The sequence below is a fragment of the Equus caballus genome, chromosome 18 (genome assembly GCF_041296265.1).
Source record: "Equus caballus isolate H_3958 breed thoroughbred chromosome 18, TB-T2T, whole genome shotgun sequence".
NCBI lineage: Eukaryota > Metazoa > Chordata > Mammalia > Perissodactyla > Equidae > Equus > Equus caballus.
In genome coordinates, this window is record NC_091701.1 from 82,105,177 (window position 1) to 82,123,823 (window position 18,647).

An 18,647-nucleotide genomic window follows, 5' to 3' on the forward strand; every position below is an offset into this window, starting at 1 on the left:
TTTGCTGCCAGCACTAGCAAAAACACTCGGGACAAAATCACACAGGGAGAGTGCTATTGGGTGTGGCTTAATGCCACAGGGAGCCCACTTTTGTCAGGAGGTAGAGGAGAGAAGGCTGCAAGCTGTGGGGAACACGAGAGCCAAAACGGTGGAGGGAAGCAAAGCTGAGCGTTTGTTGTGCACAGAAGGAGTAAGAAGACTGAAGGAGAGCATGGTGGCCACGTGGTGGCCCCAAAGGGAGGGCGCAGGGCCTCCACCGTTTGTCCAGTTAGAAACAACTTGTGTGGACCGTGCACACACACTTCGAAGGCCTCCTCTCTCTCTGCCTATTTCTGTTCCCACGAGAAACGGCAACACTGTTTCTCTTTTGATACTAAATTTACAAAATTCAAAAGAAAATATGGCATTTTTTGTGTTAAAAAATGTGGAACGTACCCATAAGGTGTTCGAGTTAAGCTGTCTTTGATCATAAGGAGCAGATATCCACAAATGTGTTCAACTCAGATGCAGGACACTGGCTGTTGTCAGGATCCATGTGAGGTAGGGAGAGACGTTCAGTTGAAATCAAGAACTTTGGTAATAAAAATAGGTCCCACTTCATATTGTGCCAGCACCCTGAGAAGTGCTCCCCACGTGCTGACTCCTTCGTTCCTCACAGTGCCCCTCCAGGGGAGGTGCTGTACTTAACGCCCGTCTTATGGACGAGGAAACTAAGGTAGAGAGATTAGGTGTGTTGCCCGAAATTACAAAGCTGGTAAGTGAGGAACCAGGATTTGAACCAAGATGGGCTGGCTCCTAGGAATGTGCCCCTACAGACTAGTCTGTGTGGCTCCTCGGGGACCCGAATGGAACTGGGCAGACTGGGGATGCGCCGTCTTCTCCTTCCTCCTGCCTTTCTCCCCCTTTCCTTCTCTCTCTCTCTCCCTCCACCTCTCTCTGTCTCTCTCGACGTTTCTGTTCCTCCTCTCGTGTGTCTGCTGTGTTCTCTTTGGCCGCTAACCAGCTTCTTCTTCCTGAGTGCTCTCTGTTGCCTCTCTCCACTCAACACCTTCTACTCACTCCTCGTTTCTGCTCCCTTACGCCTTCAACCCGGGCCATGGCGCATCACAGGACTCCGACCACCCATCGTTCACTGTCTCACCGGGATTTCTTAGTCCAGAATCCCAAAGGACAAAATCCAACTGGATCCATCCACTAGGTGCCGTGCAATCTGGTTGGCTGTGGCTGTGTATTGAGTCACAAAGAACTACAGCAGCCACCGAGGAGGACACCTGGTAAGCAGAGCATCACCTTTGTTTCTGCAGGAAAAACTGTCCACCGATCAAGTCTGTCACAGATAAGCCTGCCAGTCAAACCCCTGCCCTGCCCTGGCCTGTGCCTGAGAGTACGATGCCCCTGGAGTAATAACACTCGTGCACATTGTGTGTCTCTGAGTGATGGGGATAGCCAACTGCAAGTGAATGCACGAGAGTCTTTCCTGGTCCTCCAAGCTGCAGGGCATATCTGATGGAAGGGGAACGCAGCCATCAGGAGGAGGAAAGACCAGAGAACCACGGCGCTCCGTGCCAGCCTCGGCAGAGCCCGCCTCCTCAATAGACCAGGGGCCTCCATCTGTGTTGGAAACCAGAAAAGAGAAGCTGCCTGAGTCAAGGGAGAAAAGGACTCCACCTAGGCCAGGAGCAAGCTCAGACTAGAATGAGAGAGAATTTCAAGTTCTCTGGGGGAAAAGGGAGGAGAGGCTGAGCTATAGGAAGCTGGGCTCACCGAGCCAGACCAGACCCCTTGCTCAGAGCGCCCTGAAACTCTCTCAGCTTCTGCGGCCGCCGAACGATGAAGCAGGCTCGGCAATACATACGTGCCCCTGCTCACCTGAATATGTACAGGTGTTTAAAAAGCAAGTCTGCTTGCAATTTCTTCTTTTTTTAAGCTGACTCTATTCCAAAAATGTACTTCAATGATGCCTTACCGTTTCCACATTGTCTTATAACAGATTTGAACAGATCTGTCACAGTGCTGGACAGGTGCCGGAAGCTTGGTTCATCCCCACCTTCCACACCTTGCAAGACCACGCAGCCTTCCCTCTAGAAATCTTGCTCTCTTCTTTGACACACTGGATTGACTGAAAACAGGTTTTCCATACACTTGGAGAACAAAAATATTTTTTGCATTAAAAGCAGAATCACAACAGGCACGTGGACAGATATTTAAACAAAGGACACACCAAATCTCACACCCAGTGCTGCCAGAAACACCCGCAAACTCTCCGACCATGAAATCAGAATTTGGGGACCTGGTCTAACAGGTTTGTGATTAACCTTGTCAACTTATTTTTGAAACAACCCTCGTCGTTCATGCCACTGTAGTCACGGGTTCCCTCCCCCAAGCAGGAAGTCCAGAATGAAAGTGGGTTGTTGCCATAGCAACAGAGTACAAGGCAGCGAACTCCAGCGAAGGGGGAGGTCCCAAGGCCAGAGCCACAAGAAAGCCCCAGGCCCCAGGGTGGTGGCAGCCGAGAGAGGCAACCTGCCATGACTTCACACTGCCAGATGGCCCACTGTCGACACAGGGTCCCCCCAACTGCTAATTATTTGCATAACTCTGGATAGTTCATTCAAAAGAAAATAAAGAATTCACTTAAGTACACATCGATATCCTTATCCTTGAACAGCCTTGTATCAGAAATTTTCTCTAAACACCTAGCACAGTCCCTTACACACAGAAGCTACTTAAGAAGCGTGTATTTAGCTATTTACTGGATCCCTTCTTGCACCCGGTATTGCTTAAGATACGGAGATGAGAAAGACAGGTCCCTCTCCTCAGAGAGCTCACTGTTCAGCAGGTAGACAAGCATGTATCAAGACCCATATAACCTTCACATTAGTTGCATGCTCCAGCCTTGCCCAGGGTGTAGGGAAGGGGCAGAACTCAGGAGACATGCGTGCTCTGGAGGAGAAGCAAGGAGAGAGAGAGGGGCAGGGTGTGCTCCGTGATCGGAGCCCTGAGGGTGACTGAGGAGCTGTGTGTGCTCTTTGTTTGCTTGTTGTTTTTGTCTGCTGGCCTGGGATACTCCTGGCAGGGGTCAGCAAGAGCAAAGGCCCAAAGGTGAACAGCAGCACCGTCCATGTCAGGAAAGCACGAGCAGTTTGCTGTTGCTGAATCAGAACCTGTAAGGCAGGGGATGGCGGGAGCCGAAGCTGGAGACACAGCCAGCCGAGGTGTTAACAGAGCATGGAGGTCCCTCCCCTGGAGGAGCCTAGACTGTGTCTTCTGGACAGTGGAGGCCGACGTGGAAAGGCTGCTTTCTGGAAGGACTCTTAGCAGCAGTGTGGAGAATTGCTTAGCAGTCAACCTTGGAGTCAAGAGGACCAGTTCCAAGGCTCCTTCAGACATCCAGGAAAGAAACAACAAGAGCCTGGATCAGAGCTGCCGTCAGTCATGGGGAGGGCGAGGAGAGATTCCGGAAGCATTGAGTGAGGAGTATTACACATCCTCAGCGAGGCTCACCTCCCCAAACCCCTCAGACTCCAGACTCCATCCTCCTCTCCACACCAACATGACCACCAAGAGAAACCTGGTCAAGGGAGGAGATTGACGGTGACACCAGCTCCTCCAATAAATAGTACGCAGCTTCCACTGTCCCAGAACCGCTTAAAATGATCACAGTCACTTGAAATGCTGTTGGCTGAGCTGATGGACAGGCAGATATTTCCTCTTTGGATTTATTCCAGTACACTGTTTCCCATCATTATTGGTCACAGAGGTCAGAAAAAGAAAAGAGATTTTTAGAAAGATTCTTAACAATGAATCGATGCCAACTCAGAGTGGCAGGCAAAACAAAACTGATAATGCTTCGTCTTGAGATAGGATGGTTCCTCTGAGCCTCTCTTGGTGGCACAGTGAATATTAATTTCTAGAGCATTCCTATGAAGTAGACAAGTGGCGAGGGGGTTGGCTCCATTTCAGTGGGGAGAGAAAAAGATCTTAGTGCCTGGAGAGATGAGCTGACTTGTTGGAGGCTGGGCTCGTGGAGGCGAGCCTGAGGGCAGGGTTTGGGCTTCCTGGTTTCTTCCCTGGTTTTCTCGTCTAAACCTATCCTAATGAGGTTATTGCACTTAACATGGCCTGTCCAGATCTCATCTGAAAAGAGGAAGCAAAGACCCTGGTAATTTTCCAGATAATTTCCTTAAACGAAAAAAAGCAACCTCTCTTTCCTCCAAATTGTTTATAATTGATGCAACACAGGAAGTCTCGCTGGTTTTTAATGAGTTCCCAAACTCAAATGCTGCCATTTAATTTTTTTCTGAAATCTGCGTTTGCCTGAAATATCTCAGTAATTCAAGTGGAAAGGGAGGTTTTGCCTAAATTACGAAAATGACCTCAATTTACTTCTTGGTGTAGCTAAGGGAGAAGTGAGCAATGCAGAGTAGCTGGGCTCTGGGAACGGAGCCCTTCCTGTGGCCGGGGGATCTGACCCTCTTTGGTGCTGGGATGGGGGTGGGGGCACTCCATGCTGAGTTCAACGCTGTGGCCCTTTCTGTTTCCCATCATAAATTTGTGGTGTGCATCGTTTACTCATTTTGCATCTCCCGGGACTGCCACAGACACACCTGCGTTGCCTCATCTGTACACAGGTGAAGATGTAGGACTCACTCCAATCACTGGAAGAAACCACTCCATTCCCTCTAAAGGGTCAGCCTTGGGCCGGGTGGGTAAGTTGAGCAGCTGGGCAACAAGGAAATGACCGCGTTCCTTGCTTTTTGCCAAAGCACGTGTCCCAGTTCTTTGTCTGACTAGTCCCCGTCACTTGCCAGGCTGCTTTCTCTCTCCCTCCTTCAGCCACTCCTCCCTTCTCCTTTCTTCCTCTGTCTCTGAGGAGACGGTCACAGTCCCTGGATGCTTTAGCCTTGTGAAACCCTGGGACTAGAGTGTGGTTCTCAGCAACGTTCAGGGGGAAAGGAACACCACCAATCCTGAAGCTGCCTTGGGGGCTGCAGGAAACCCCAACAGTCTGCCTCTTTCCTGGGGCTCACAGACAAAGCTTCAGATCTTGACGATGAACACAGGCAGCTCCTCTGGGCTGGCGTGTGGCCTGTCCTGCTGCTCCCGGCAGTCAGAAGAGCCAAGAACAAAAGATGCTCGCCAGGCCAGCCTGGTACCCAGCCGAATGCCCTGGGTGTCTTCCATGCGCTGCTCCCCTGTGTGCACTCCCTCCTCCCTGCCTGGCTCCCTGCACACACCCAGCCCGGAGTTCACTCTCTGCTGCGTGCACACATCTCCCCAAAGGAGGGCCCCTTTCTGAGATCAAACCCCCTCATTTTTACACCCTGAACAATTAGACATGATTTCCAAAATGTGAGAGCAGTCAGCAGCCTCTGTCCAAATGACGGTCTTGAAGCGATTAAGGCAGGAGGAGGGAAAAGGAGGGAGGAGGGGAGGAGGGGAAGGAAGGCAGAGGCTCTGAGTCTTTGTTTCTCTCCCATCTGGCTGGAAGCCAGAGGCGAAGATCGAAGAGACCTATCCTTTGTCCACTGATCTGACAGTCATCTGACATCCCCTCTCGGCAAAATCAAAGTGGAATGCATTCACACACTCATGTCCATCGCCCAAAAGGTTACGGGGAAATTCAAGTCCTCCTGTACCTAGCGGAAGCAGGATTTCTACGCAGCACTTCTGTTTTCAAGGTCACAGTAAAATTAAGAGTTCCACTTTCTCCACTGCAGCCTGTCCTTGTTAGCAGTCTCCCTGTCCTCCAAGGAGACCGAAAGCATGTGCTCTGTGGCTTTAAGGGAAGAGAGAATCCTTGCAGGCTCTCCCTATCAAGTCTGGTTAGGTTTTAGCATGTAAAGTTCCAGGCCATAAATAATTCAAAAGGCATGAAGAAGATTTTCTTCGTTCTCCAACTATCACCCCCCCCCCCCCCCACCCCCTGCACAACCTCCCCCCCTTCCCTTCTGGCTTATAACAAATGCTAATTTAATCAACTGGCAGTAAATTGTGCTGGTTGCTGACTCATGCCAGCCACAGCCCCTGTGGACTTAGAGCTTTGCCATCTCACTAGGAAACGAACAATAAAGAATCGTGGTCCTGAGCTGTCCACCTTTCTTCTTTTGTTCTCCTTTGTTTCCTCCTATTCCTACCCCCTCCCCCAAAAAAGGATTCTTCACAAACATATGGACCAGCCAGCAATTCACATCGCAGCCACATGGCCAGCAAGAGTCTGTGCTGCATGCAAGTTGCGAGGCCTCCCAGCCGTCCCTGACTATGGGACATCCCCTGTGCTCTTGAAGGCTGCTCTCGAGATAAAGCCACATGGCTAGGGGAGGGAAGGGGGGACCCGGAAGGGTGGGAAGCAGAGTGAGGCAGAAAGAACTTGTTATCCAAGCTGCGAAAGCATGTGTGTCAGGAAGGCGCTTGGAAAACCCCACAGTGCTGGGATGGAAGCTGACTGCAGGATGGAGGAGCAGCTCCCATGAGCAGGCGCTCCCACCTCACCCAGCCGGCAGGACTGGGGACTCCTGCGCCCCGGGACAGCTGCAAATGCAGGGTGGAGGGGAGGGACTTCCCTGAGACAAGGCAAGAGCAGCAGGTGGAGGGCTGAGGGTGGAGAGGACGCGACGGAAAGAAAGGACCAAGAGCTAGGAAATATTTACGGAAGGCCTGGGGTCTATTTCCTTTCCCCTTTGCTCTTTTATTTTAGCCATAAATATTTATCTTATAAAGAGCATCTCCATCCCCATCCCAGAGGGATTCTTCGAAAACCCTCCCATCAGACTCCTCCAAATCCTTGCTGAGCACTAATGTACAGGGAGGAAACAGAAGGTCGTGGACCCTCTCATCTTCAAATGCCTGCAAAGCACTTAGAGCGATGGGCAGCGTCACGCCTGCTGGGTCGTGCCTTCTCCTCCTGCTAGTGCTGGAAGCACGCCGCTGTAGCGCTAGGCGCCTTCCACAGGCAGGCCAGCAGATGGCACATTATAGCCAATGCTACTTCCTCCAGACTCCCTGTCCTGGGGGTTTGCACACAGTAGGTCTACCTGCCTAGACATTAGGCTTATCACATATCAAGCAAATGGAACAGCAGAACTTCCACAGGGTCTGCCTCGTCTGCCACCGCCCCGCCCACGGTGCTGACGGCCCCTGCCATTCTTCGGTCTTGAGTTGTCAGGAGCTGTTTTATGTTTAATCGTACACACCCCTCACTGGATCACAAACTCCTCCTGGCCAGGGACATGGTCTGGGGAGCTTCTGCATCCCCCACAAGGCTACGAAGGGGCCTTATAGAGAGCAAAGTCAAGTTTTCTGGTTGGTTCCGAGCACACCTTAAGTCTCTCCAGGCGAGAACTGCTATCTTCAAGTCCCCAGCCACCATTGGCTTCTTCTGTGGTCACTCCTCCAGAACAGCAGCTGTGTCTCCGTCCCTTTGGGTTCTTTGCAGGGTGTGTGTGCTCGCAACCACATGTGTCTTAGACCAACGGCACTGTTCTGTGCCCCTCTTTGCAGGCTTCTTCTAGAAGGCACCCTGCTGACGAGCAGGACACACACGATCAGCTTCCTGCAGGAAACCCAGAGAGGGAACGAACGAGGAGCCTGCTCTCCTCCAGCTCCCCTTGGTCCCTGCACGGTGCTCTGACTTCTCCCCTCTCATTCCCGGCTCTGCGACTCTGGGGTCACTGGGGAGCCAGGAGAGAACGGGCCGCGTGGAGGAGGTCCCTGTGCCCAGCACACAGCCATCCAGAGCTCGCTCCACTGCCAAGAATGGAAGGCGTGGTTGGCTTTGTCCTTATTTGACCAGAAGTCTCGGGCGGAATGTGGCCTCAGTGCCTGGCTGTAAACGCCCAGGCATAGTAAATAAGCGGAGGCCTGGTATGGCTCCTTGGCTAAATGTCCGTCCGCACAGCAACTCCAAGGAGGCAGCAGACAGGGGTCAGGAGGGAAAAGGCGGCTGGGGCGCTTCAGTTCCTCAAGCCTGGGAGACGTACTTTACTGGAGTCACTGCTGACCTCCCTCCCTCACGGCCCCGCCTGCCAGAGCAACTGCGAAGCGGCTGGTAAGAATAGCCGAGTGACCCGCTTGTCCACACGCCATGCACGAGGCCAGTCAGGACCATTAAATATTTTATCTTCTTTGAACATTTACAATTCGAATCAGGACTGTACACAAGCTGAGAACTTCAGGCTCAAGGATAACGTCGGCTCTGCAAGGCTACGCCCAGTGGAAACGTGAACAGATGATGGTCGTCTAATTCCAGCCGTCGTTGCTGGGTGTTGGCTCATCAGCAGATGCCCAGATTCATCCTCGCCCCAGAGCGGGCACCAGCGGCTGGTGGCCAGAGGTTATGAACCTGCGTGGTATGCTTCCTTCTCTCTGCTAGGGGTGATAAGGAAGGGCTTCCTTCAGCTGCTGTGGGTCACCCTGCGAGGGGCTGAAATGGAATTATCTGCTGAATGAGTGAATGGATTCCTTCTTTTATTCATTCACAAAAACTCAGGACGCCTGGAAGTTGTGCGTCTCCGTTTTAAGTCTGACTCTCTCTGCTCCTTCTTAACAATTATGTTAGCCTGCTGGGCTGCCACACCGCGGACTCGCGGCTTGAACAACAGAAACTTAATTTCTCACAGTTCTGGGGGCTGGAAGTCCAGGATCAAGGAGTCGACTGGATTGATGTCTTTTAAGGCCTCTCTCCAGCTTATAGATGGCTACCTTCCCCGTGTCTTCACATGGTCTTCCCTCTGTGTGTACCTCTGTACTTCTCTCTTTCTTTTCTTCTTCTTCTTCTTCTTTTTTTTTTTTTTGGTGAGGAAGAGTGGCCCTAAGCTAACATCTGTTGCCAATCTTCCTCTTTTTGCTTGAGAAAGATTGTCCCTGAGCTAATGGCTGTGCCAATCTTTTTGTATATAGGACGCTGCCATAGCATGGCTTGATGAGCAGTATCTAGGTCCACGCCCGGGATCCAAACCCATGAACCCTGGGCCACTGAAGAGGAGTGCATGAACTTAACCACTGCACCACCAGGCAAGCACCCTTATCTCCTTTTCTTACAAGGACACCAGTCACAGTGGATTAGGGCCCACCCATAGGACCCCATTTTACCTTAATCACCTTTTCAACGGCCCCACTTCCAAATGCAGCCACATTCTGAGTTCTGAGGGGTGAGGACCTCAACAGATGAATCTGAGGATGACACAGTTCGGCCCATAACAGCAATTATGACTTTTGGTGCGGCAGGACCAAATATGTTAGTCTCAGTCTACACAAACCTTTGGTAAACACAGACCTGGCCCCTCACACAGGAGGACTCTGGACCCGCCCTGCTGTGTCTGCGCCCCCACAGATACCACCGCTCCCCACCCACCCGGGAGGGACTAAATAATTCCACAGCGTTTCAGGCAGTAGTAACAGCAAAGAAGGTATTTTTTAAAGTATTAATTTTTCAGTCACTATTCCACTGGTGAAGGGGGGAGGGGCAAGAATGACTCCTTCGGGGGCCTATGGACTCCTCTCCCTTCATTTCTCTGTTCCTGCCAGTGGATTCCTCATGAAGGCTGCTTCTGCCTGCCTGCGTCTTATCAACGCTGCATCTGAGCAGTCTACTTTGGTTACAGGATGAGCTTCCATTTGTTTTGAACAGAAACTAGGATTCGGCATTTGACCAACCTAAGTTGCTAGAAAGCCCCAGGTGGCAGGTTTATAGCTGACTCTCTCCTTTTGGTGTATTTCCTCTGCTCATGTCCCCGCAGATCCCATCAGGTGGCCTTATCGCCATTGCCCCAGTCGAGCCACTTTAAGGAGCCCCTTTCCTAATTCCCAAAGCATACACCTGTCCCACTCCACACTTAGCCCTGCTGGGAAGGCCCAACCAGCCGCCAGCCCGTTTCCAGGATGGGGATGCTGAGACCTCTCAGGCAGGGACTCCGGCCTCACAACTCCAGAACAAATGGCTAGGAGTCGACAAAGCACTCTGGGGCATATTTTAATGCTTCAAGAACTCCCGTTTAAGATTGTCCCAGCCTTATACGCATGTTTTGTGTGTGCATGTTGTTTTTTGAAATCCTCTTCGGAGCCTGCATGCTGGAGACACGACAAATTCGGCATTTCAGTCCATATGCCTACGTGAATTCTAGGAATGCACATTGGTAGGTTTTAAGAGCATCTTCTGGTAAGTTGAGTCAGAGGTGGATACTGATGTTGATTTAACTCAATCAGACCAGGAAAGTTAACCATAAGGAAGGGTGAGAACATCTCTCCCATTTACCTTCTTCCTGTCTCATAATTCCAACCTACATTTCTAGAGATTTTAAAATATTACAATAAGGAAGTCTTAATTGACCAAGATTCCAAGCCAAGGAGTCTGATCCCAGTGAATTAATCCATCTGTTTACCCACTATGTGCAGGGCACAGAGCTGTACACGGGCGGCAGTCAGATATGTACCTCTCTGTGCTCCAGGATCATGGAATCAGTTAGGAGATGCAGACACATCAGCCACGGTTAATGACAGAGAGCAAGAACAACTGATCGGTCCACCCAGTGGGACAGACATCAGTGCTATTGGGTTTCGGAGGCAGGACAATAGCCACAGTGAAGGGGTCTCAGAGGAGGTGATGTCTGAGCCTGAGAGAGGGGCTTGGACCTGGTGCTATAGGCAGCGTAGGCCCCCTGAAGGCTTTTGAGCAGGAGAACATCATAAGAAAACCAGCGTTGGAGGTGAGTGCCCTGGCACTGGGAGCAGGATGAGCCACGGCAGGTGAGAAGCAGGGCTGGGAGACCAGGGGCAGACTGGCGGTTGCCCCAGCACCAGACACCTCACGCCTGAGCTGAGGGTCGGCAGTGGGAAGACAAAGACGAGAGATGCTCCCAGCGCTGTGAAGAAGAAAGACGCAGAATTGCATCTCACTTATGGTGGGGACAGGGACAGGGTTCTGATCACTGACCAGCCCCCAGAAACGGACAGCCGTCCAGAGGGAAGGCCTGGGTCTGGCTGGGCAGCTCGGTCACCTCCCTCCCCTCCCCCACACCCTAGAAACAGCAGAATGGCCAGCACACCAGGCTCTCCAGTGGGAGCCCCGGGTCACCCCGCGAACGTCGCCCTGCGCTTTGAACAGACAGGAGAAGTGTGCAGGGCACAGGGACTCATGACGTGAGGCAGCTTTCCAAACAAAAAGCCGCAGAGCTCCCTCCAGCTTTTGTAATCCTTTCAGCCTCAACCCCCAAGCCAGACTCCCCCCCTGACTGGACTGAGATGGACATCGTCCGGCCACAACCGCCACTCGTTCAGACTTGAGGTCACATACCTCTGTCCCCGTGTGGATTTCGTAGTGACTTTTGGCTGGCTCTGTTAAGCTTCCAGAACCTTCCTTCCCACGCTCCACCCACCCTTATTTCTATTTGAGTCCCACGTATGATCCGGGGTCACGAGGTCTGGGTTAAGCTCACCAGGGCACTCCATTCGCTGGTCCTGGTTGACATCCTGCAGCTCCTGATTCAAAGGTCCCCTGGAGCAGACACCTCAGACTTTTAGGGAAGTTATCGTTTGAGCTCTGTACTCTGCTCCCTGCTCTTAAAAAGCCCCGACACTGGCTCCTCGCTTAATGGTGTCATTGCATCATCGTGTCCGGGAAAGAAGGCAGAGCACTGGCCCCCTCTTGTGTGACCTGGTCGAGGACCTTTGTTTACGCTCTCCGTCCCTCTGGCCTCGATTTCTCCACTGGTACCGCGAGGAGTTGTGCCAGCCAGCCTCTCGAGATCCTTCCAGCTTTGACGTTCTGGCTCTGCAGTCCCCTCTGCGGCTGAAACCCCGGCGAACTTGACTATTCGCCCCCCCGTCTGTCCTCCCAGACAATCTGGCCGCGACCTCTGCCTGACCCTACACTGTGGCCTCTGAACACCAGGGGCACTGCCCCTTCCAAAGTGACCCAGGAATTAAATGTGCTTGCAGAGCTTGAACACGTGTAGCCGTGAGTGACAGTGGCATGAACAGAAACAGAGCCAGTGCTTCCTTTCCTGGTGGGGGGGACACAGGAGGAGGGAGGAAGGCATGCAGCGACAGCGGGAAGCGAGGTCCCTTTAGACCTGTTGAACTGGAGTGAGCAGGAGACACCAAAAAGGAACGTTCGCCCAGCTGTTGGAGACTCCACACTGGAGGCAAGGGCTCCAAACCCTGGTGTGCAAACAGCCAGCTGATTCTGAGGTGGAGAGGATTAGCAGGGCCGGAGCTGGAGAGGTCCCCTGGAGATGCTCTGACGGCGGTGGGACAGAGAGGACCAGTGACTGCCCGGTTAGGGGGAAGAAGGGAGAGTCTGAAGGACTCAACCCTGACCGACGACCATGTTTTATGAAGAAAAGGAAGGTCAGTGAAGGTCATGGAGGGAACAGAGAAAGACCGCCTTCCCTGAGCTGCTGCCAGGCCTGCTCGTCACATAGATCAACGGTGAGAGTCAGGAAAGCCCAGGAGGAAAAGTGCCCACCGGCGAGGCGACCTTGAGGAACAGAGCGGCAGGGAATGGACTCAGAGCCATCATGAGGCCACACCAGGTCAGGTCCATGGCGCCGGACCCTAATGCACCCCTAGAATGATGGTCCTGACCTCTGGCGTCACAGACCATGGCAGACACCCTGGACACCCAGCATCACACCCCCTCACCTAAACTCAGACTCACAGCACAACGCCCCCTCACGCTTGCTCCCACAGCAGCCTCTCTCTGCATTTCTGCCTCAGGGCCTTTCCTGGAGCTGTGGGGCTTCCCAAGGAAAACTCAGACAACACAGGGGTCCCTTCTTCTCCCCACATTCTGCTCCTGAGACCCGGGACCCGCTGGACCAGGGCCCCAAACTTCTGTGCATCCACATCAGAGACCTCACTCATACACCAGAAGTTGGCTCTTCCTCCTTCCCTGCCTCAGTCTCCCCACTCCCTCACTCCTGTTTCCTGGGATCGGATCCCAACTTACAATCTGTGCCCAGTCCTGTCCTGAGACCCAGCTTTCAGGAGAACACAGAGCACGACAGAGGAGCGTCTAGGGCGGTGCGGAGCAGTGCTGGCAGAAGCACGTGTGCACACCGCCCTCAAAGCCGCCAGCCCATCAGAGAGTGAGCAGGTTCCGCTCGTCTCTGTAATGACTGAGGCTGAGCGTGCCACATGGTGCAGGCGGAGACGTCACTTTGGATATGATCCACATGTCCTTGTCCTAAATCCCCTCTCAAGAGGGCGAATAGGCAGGGCGAGCTCTCAGGCCTCCCCAAGGCCTGTCCACGTCCTGGCAGAGCCACAGTGCCCTGTGGGGGTCCCTCCCCAGGGCCAGCGCAGCCGGGAAGCCGGACACCTGATGCAGCACGAGGCCCAGGAGAGGGCCTTGCTCACTGTTTGACACATCCCCACCATGTTTCACCAGCAGACATGAATAATCGCAGTAGAAGGAGCCCAAGGATGGAAGTCCCTTAGTTGTTTATGCTCCCAGCTGGCACCGAGGGCATGTGAGTTGCAATCCCAGCTCAGGCATATTCGAGAGACAGGGCCTCAGCTCAGTCCACTCCTGCTCTGGGTCCTGACGCTGTGTCACGTCGTCTCCCTGCTCCACCCTGGACTTCCCTACGGTTCTGCCGTTGATCACCTGCTCGACCTGCCACAACCATCTGTCTCTAGTCGGCGCTGTGTCCCCCGCGGGGATGGTGGTCCCACCTTGGGGAAGGTGAGGCAGCTCTCTCCGTTCCCACCCCAATGGGCACAGACCACTGCAGAGTTCCCCACCCCGTTAGGGCTGGTGCAGGTCGCTGGCACTACTGAGGTGTTGAGAGGATCATAAGGGAGTTCGAAAAGCCGGAAAGTGAACTGAAAGTCAAGCGTGATATCCCCCGAGGCCATCAGCACTGCCGCACCAGGGACAGCCCCTCGCTGGTCCCTCTCCTGGGCCGTGGCCCGCATCGCTCAGGCTCACTTCCTCCTCGGGGCCGTTTCTGTCCAACCATCTCCTCAGAGTTCTGGCTTCCAGGCGCCAGTGCTGGGTGGCGCCTGGGACATCCTTCTATTCCCTTTTGAAAACCAACCAATCAACCCTCTTTCCCTGGGTTACATTTTTCACCTTTTTAAGTTTTTAGGAAATTAATTGCCTTAATATATTAATAACTTAAATTGCACTAATAAAGCAATTTTAACCCTTCATTGAGCCAACGCACGGCTTTTAGAAGAGACCTAGACATGTCTGCACATAGAGCAAGATTATCTAAGATTTTCCTTGAGGGAAGTCGGGCGAGGTGGTGCTGTCCCAGCGTTAGCCACGCTCAGACCCGAGCCCTGAGCTGGGTTTGACGCTCTGCCATTCTTCCACTGAGCCCTCCCAATAACCACACACCCTTTCCCTCTACAAAGGCTGTTGAGGCTTCATCTCAGAAGGGAATAAAGTAAACACCGTGGCATTTTCCACCCAGTACTCGCTCAGAGCCGGGATCTGAGGGCCGCCTTCGAGGCGGGAGGGTCTGAAGACCGGGCACCCTCACACACCCGGTCTGTCTGTTTTCTCCTTTAATTGAGCGCCATGCTTTTCAGAGTTCAGTGTGGGCAGAAAGCAGAGTACAGGGTTGTGTGTTTTATGGGTGATGAAAGGGCTTTGCAAGGGTGGTACTAAGTTTGTATGATGTTCACGTTAGGTGTTGATTATAGAAGCTAAAAATAGCACTCCTAAGATGTGATTCTCTGTTTGGAAAGCTTTCTTCAACATGAGTTCTGCTAACAGACTAGAATTTCTAGATGGCTGCAAAATTTTAAATAAGGCTTTTTGGTCTCACTGCCCTTGGAAAGAGAACTCAGCCCCTGGGACCTGTGGTGTCCTGTTGACAGCCACCCTGACCCCGAGTCACCACTTGGCTTCTCTCTGGTGTAGTGGAGGGGAGCAGGGCCCAGCTTTCTTACCAACCAGCCAGACAACTTGGGGCTGCAGACCCAGCACTGTCCATTCCATCGTCAGAAAGCAGACATCTCCTTGGGCCCCTCAGACGCGGGCTGACTTTCCCATCTCTCTTTCGAGCCCTATTTCATCTGTCACTGCTTATGCCTCTGCTCAGGTTCACAGTAAATGGTCTGTTCTGTCAATGACTCTCTCGTCTGTGTCAGGCAAAGGCCCATTAGACAAATCCGATGGGACGAGTTCAGAGCGTCTGTCAGTTCCCGTCACTTTCAGGTCTGGCTGTGCAGTGGAGCACAGACGAGAAACAGGCTTGTCAAGATGGGCTTCTCCTTCAGGAAGAAGTTTATCTCAATGGAGAGAAACACGCGATGGGTAAAAACAGCAAAGCCCCGGCACTCCGGCCTGGGAACAGCATGCGGAGCCAAAAAGAGTTGTCTGCGAATAAATTAAAATAAGTCAGAGTCATGCCCTGTGCATGGGGGAGTGTGGCGACAGCGGCACACAGCCAAGAGCATTTGGGGGTGCTTGGCAAGAGCCCAATACAAATGAGGAAGCTGTCATTTCTTATCAATAATTAATTTCAGCTTACCAATGATTACGATAAGAGAAATGAAAGACAACATTTTATGTCTCATTTCACTGAGAGGGTAGAAGAGAACTTCCACGTTCTCCCATTTGGTGCCACACAAGGCCACACCTCCTCTTGTCCACTGGGTGTCCTCTCCTAGCGCCTTGTCCAGCACTCGCTTCTGGAGGTGGCCTCTGCCCCCTGCCCCGTGACTTGCTCTCCACTGGATCAGGCCTTTCAGCTCACGACTACACTGCAATAGCCCCCTTGGAAACCAGAAACCCTCTTAACTCCGTATCCCCTTTGTAGTTAGGCCTGATTTTCTGCTCTGCTTTTTAGCAAAGCTCCTTTCTCAGCCTCCTCCTCCTCCCATTCTCTTGAACAATCTTCGGGGAACAAAAAGTTGTTATCAAGGTCACCGACGATCTCCACACAACCGAGTTCAATAATCATTTCACGACATTTGTCCTAATTGGTTGCTCCACATAAAATATGATATAATGTAATTAATACAATAATTTTCTTGCTTCTCTGTTCACTATCCGCCCCCCTCCCCAACATATAAGCAATTCTCATGGGACAGTAGCAGCTCTGCTCTGTCACCACGTGTCCCCGGCTCCTAGAACACTGTGCCTGGCACGTGCTGGGAGCTCAGTACATGCTTGCGAAGTGAATGCTGGAATGAACAAGTCAGTCACTCAATTAGTTGTCACTAGGGGTTAAGCAAGCAGTATGGCTCTGCTGGTGCCTGTGTTCTAGTAAAGAGCAAGAATCAAAATGTCTTTGGGGGCCGGCCTGGTGGTGCAGTGGTTAAGTGCACGTGTTCCACTTCTCGGTGGCCCGGGGTTCACCGGTTCGGATCCCAGGTGTGGACATGACACCGCGTGGCACGCCATGCTGTGGTAGGCGTCCTACATATAAAGTAGAGGAAGGTAGGCACGGATGTTAGCTCAGGGCCAGTCTTCCTCAGCAAAAAGAGGAGGACTGGCAATAGTTAGCACAGGGCTAATCTTCCTCAAAAAAGAAAAAAAAGAAAAAAGTATCTTTGGGACATATCTGTGTTACTTCTTTTGCCTGGTATTCTGTGGTGGCCTGGGAAGTGATACTGCCCATTCTCACAAGTGAAGCAGTGAGGACGAAGAAGGAAGCTCACATTTATTAAGTGTCTACTACATGGCAAGTGCTGGACCAGCGACTTTCACATGCATTTCCTCAGGTCCTCACAGCAACCTCATCAGATCGGTGCGATTGTTATCTCCATTTTGCAAATGAAGAAACTGAGGCAACAAGAGAGGTTAAATACCTCGTCCAATTTCATCCAAACTTGTTTTCGGCATGAGGAACCCAGTTTTCTAGTTCCTTTGGTGCTGGATATTAAGTGCTATGAATTTACAGAAAATCAAAGGAACTGTGCTCATCAAGATAAATGCAAGCCAAAGTCTCCAAAATTAAATACGTATTTGGGAATATTTGTGTTGTTGTTCTTATTGTCAAAGAACACCGAAGTGTCACCAAAGTAAATAAAACCACAGCTCAAAGCGATGTCATCGTTTGTGTTCTTTTGCAAGCACGCGCACGAGCGGCTTATCACCGCCCCTCGTAGGACACGCGCAGTGGTAGAGGAGCCATCTGGCGGGGCTGAGAGAGAAGATACAGGACTAAAGTTGAATTTCAGAGGAAACGCAAATTAAGTGTCAGCATAAGTATGTCCCCAATATTGCACGGGACATACTTATTCTTAAAAAATATTTGTCTAAAATTCTGAGTTAGCTGTGTTTCTGCATTTTTATTTGCTAAATATGGCAACCCTGCACCTGGCCATGGTCTCCAGCCCTCTCACCCCGGTCCTCTCCCTCTGCCAGACAGGTGTCCTCAAGGCGATAGGACGGAGAAAAGCGGGTGAGGCCACCTTGAGAAGACCTTGAAGCTGTAAGAGCCAGAGGACCACTGTCCCGCTTTTCCTGAGGGCGGGGCTGGGCCGCTCCGGGACGCGTTGCACGACAGGTTAAGTTCACCTGCAGACCCCTCTGAGCCACCTCCGCCCCCCGGGCCTTCTCTCTGCTGCTCAGAAGCTGAACAACTGCAGACACATCCCTCACATCCCCCGGCCTGTGTCCCCACCTGGAGAACAGCCGTTGGTGTCAGGAAGAGAGAAGCACAGGTGATGTGGTGTGCCTGACCTGGCAGAGATGGTGACTGGGCAAGGCCCTCTGAAACGTTTCACAGAAACCCCAATGATCAGAAGAACGCAGCCCTGTGAAGAGCGTGGGAGTGTTTATATCTGCGCAACTAGAGGTGAGACAGAGGAGACGAGGACCACATGGGACAGTGCCTGCAAAATGTTAACGGGCACAGAGGATTCCACACTGACCTGTTTTCTAACAAAAACAAAAGAAACCAGATTTAGAGTACGGCAGAAACTTGACAATTGGGGCAAAGCAAGACTAATCTATAAATCGCATTCCTTGAAGCTGATTTAAGCGGTGAGCTGAAATGCACGCTACACGAGGAAGAAAATATGAAGACTGGGCATAAACACAGCTTGGAGTTACAATCAAACTAAAGTTACAACAAAATGAACCCCACCGATACCTGACACCGTGTGTTTCAAAGTAGGGCAGTGCTGTGGACTGTGTCCCCCCAAATTCCCACCCTGTAGCCCTAACCCCCGATGTGAGTGCATTAGAAGGTAGGAGCTATAGGGAGGTAATTAAGGTTAAATGAGGCTGGGGTCCTAATCTAACAGGACTGGTGGCCATATAAGAAGAGAAAGAGAAGAAGATCTCTCCCCACCCGCATGCGCTGAGGAAAAGCCATTTGAGCACACAGCAGCCATCGGCAAGCCAGGCAGAGAGCCCTCACCAGAGTCCACCCATGCTGGCATCTGGGTCCCAGGCTCCCAGCCTCCAGAACTGTGAGAAAATAGATTTCTGTTGTTCAAACCACCCAGTCTATGGTGTACTATTAGGGCAGCCTGAGCAGACTAAGACAGACAGTGAGGAACTAAAATCCACTTGGAGGAACACGAATACACTGATTTTAAGAGCCTCACTGTGTGAATAGGCTACGGTTGTTTAATATTGAGTAGAATACAGAGCAGGAAAGAAAAATGAAGTCAGTGAGATGGACAAAAACAACCTAGCAATTAATGGAATAAATAACCAGGAACGAAGCCTCTTTTCC

At 51.9% G+C, this 18,647-nt stretch overlaps 1 long non-coding RNA gene across 1 annotated transcript in view; it reads right to left on the reverse strand.

Moving 5' to 3' along the window:
- Window positions 1-18,647, reverse strand: part of LOC138918825 (uncharacterized) — a 140,440-nt gene that overhangs the window by 17,657 nt on the left and 104,136 nt on the right. The gene's annotated exons all lie outside the window — the stretch shown is intronic.